Here is a 2,442-nt window from a genome sequence, read left to right on the forward strand (position 1 = left end):
GAACGGCATGAAACTTCCAGAGGCATTTGCAGCAGGAATGCATGTGCAGTCAAAAAAGTGAATATTTTTCACGGATAGACCCCGTGAAACGCTAGAAATTGGCGGCGATGTCTCTCTTGTGGCTCACGGGGCTGTTAGGGTGGCACAGAAATCCCTCGGAATGGGAAAACGGGTCATTTTCGTGTCGCCACATTGCATGCGAACCGCATGAAACTTCCAGAGGCATTTGCAGCAGAAATGCATGTGCAGTCAAAAAATTGAATATTTTTCACGGATAGACCCCGTGAAACGCTAGAAATTGGCGGGGATGTGTCTCTTGTGGCTCACGGGGCTGTTAGGGTGGCACAGAAATCCCTCGGAATGGGAAAAAACGGGTCATTTTCGTGTCGCCACATTGCATGCGAACCGCATGAAACTTCCAGAGGCATTTGCAGCAGGAATGCATGTGCACTCAAAAAATGTGATATTTTTCACGGAGAGACCCCGTGAAACGCTAGAAGTGGGCGGGGATGTCTCTCTTGTGGCTCACGGGGCTGTTAGGGTGGCACAGAAATCCCTCGGAATGGGAAAACGGGTCATTTTCGTGTCGCCACATTGCATACGAACCGCATGAAACTTCCAGAGGCATTTGCAGCAGGAATGCATGTGCACTCAAAAAAGTGAATATTTCTCACGGATAGACCCCGTGATACGCTAGAAATTGGCGGGGATGTCTCTCTTGTGGCTCACGGGGCTGTTAGGGTGGCACAGAAATCCCTCGGAATGGGAAAACGGGTCATTTTCGTGTCGCCACATTGCATGCGAACCGCATGCAACTTCCAGAGGCATTTGCAGCAGAAATGCATGTGCAGTCAAAAAAAAATTGATATTTTTCACGGATAGACCCCGTGAAACGCTAGAAATTGGCGGGGATGTGTCTCTTGTGGCTCACGGGGCTGTTCGGGTCGCACAGAAATCCCTGGGAATGGGAAAACGGGTCATTTTCGTGTTGCCACATTGCGTACGAACCGCATGAAACTTCCAGAGGCATTTGCAGCAGGAATGCATGTGCACTCAAAAACTTCTATATGTTTCACGGATAGACCCCGTGAAACGCTAGAAATTGGCGGGGATGTGTCTCTTGTGGCTCACGGGGCTGTTAGGGTGGCACAGAACTCCCTCGGAATGGGAAAAGGGGTCATTTTCGTGTTGCCACATTGCATAGGAACGCCATGAAACTTCCAGAGGCATTTGCAGCAGAAAGGCACGTGCACTCAAAAATTTTAATATTTTTCACGCATAGACCCCGTCAAACGCTAGAAGTTGGCGGGGATGTCTCTCTTGTGGCTCACGGGGCTGTTAGGGTCGCACAGAAATGCCTCGGAATGGGAAAACGGGTCATTTTTGTGTGGCCACATTGCATAGGAACGGCATGAAACTTCCAGAGGCATTTGCAGCAGGAATGCATGTGCACTCAAAAACGTCTATATTTTTCACGGATAGACCCCGTGAAACGCTATAAATTGGCGGGGATGTCTCTCTTGTGGCTCACGGGCGCTGTTAGTTAGGGTCGCACAGAAATCCCTCGGAATGGGAAAAGGGGTCATTTTCGTGTTGCCACATTGCGTACGAACGGCATGAAACTTCCAGAGGCATCTGCAGCAGAAATGCATGTGCACTCAAAAACGTCTATATTTTTCACGGATAGACCCCGTGAAACGCTAGAAATTGGCGGGGATGTGTCTCTTGTGGCTCACGGGGCTGTTAGGGTCGCACAGAAATCCCTCGGAATGGGAAAACGGGTCATTTTCGTGTTGCCACAATTGGCATACGAACGGCATGAAACTTCCAGAGGCATTTGCAGCAGAAATGCATGTGCACTCAAAAACGTGAATATTTTTTCACGGATAGACCCCGTCAAACGCTCGAATTTGGCGGGGATGTTTCTCTTGTGGGTCACGGGGCTGTTCGGCTCGCACAGAACTCCCTTGGTCCACCTGATTCGTGCATACAGGCAGCAACTAAAACTCTGTAAACCTGCTGTGAGGACATCTAAACAGTGGACCAGTGAGGCTGTGGAAGATTTGCGGGCGTGCTTAGACTGTACTGACTGGGATATGTTCACGACTGCTACCAATAGTCTGGATGAACTCACAGAGGCTGTGTACATCAGCTTCTGTGAGGACTGCTGTATCCCAACACGTACCAGGGTGAACTTTAACAACAACAAGCCCTGGTTCTCAGCAAAGCTCAAAAGGTTGAGGTTGGAGAAGGAGGAAGCGTTTAGGAGTGGGGATAGAGACAGATTCAAGGAGTCGAAGAACAGGTTTAGCAAAGCGGTGAGAGAGGCTAAACGACTGTACTCAGAGACACTAAAACACCAGTTCTCTACTAACGACGCTGCTTCTGTCTGCCAAAGGGCTCAGGCACATCACCAACTACAAACCCAGAGCGCCCCACACC

This window comes from Petromyzon marinus, unplaced genomic scaffold, assembly GCF_048934315.1.
Source record: "Petromyzon marinus isolate PM22_M1 ecotype Great Lakes invasive population unplaced genomic scaffold, UKy_Petmar_22M1.pri1.0 PM_G_Scaffold_6, whole genome shotgun sequence".
NCBI lineage: Eukaryota > Metazoa > Chordata > Hyperoartia > Petromyzontiformes > Petromyzontidae > Petromyzon > Petromyzon marinus.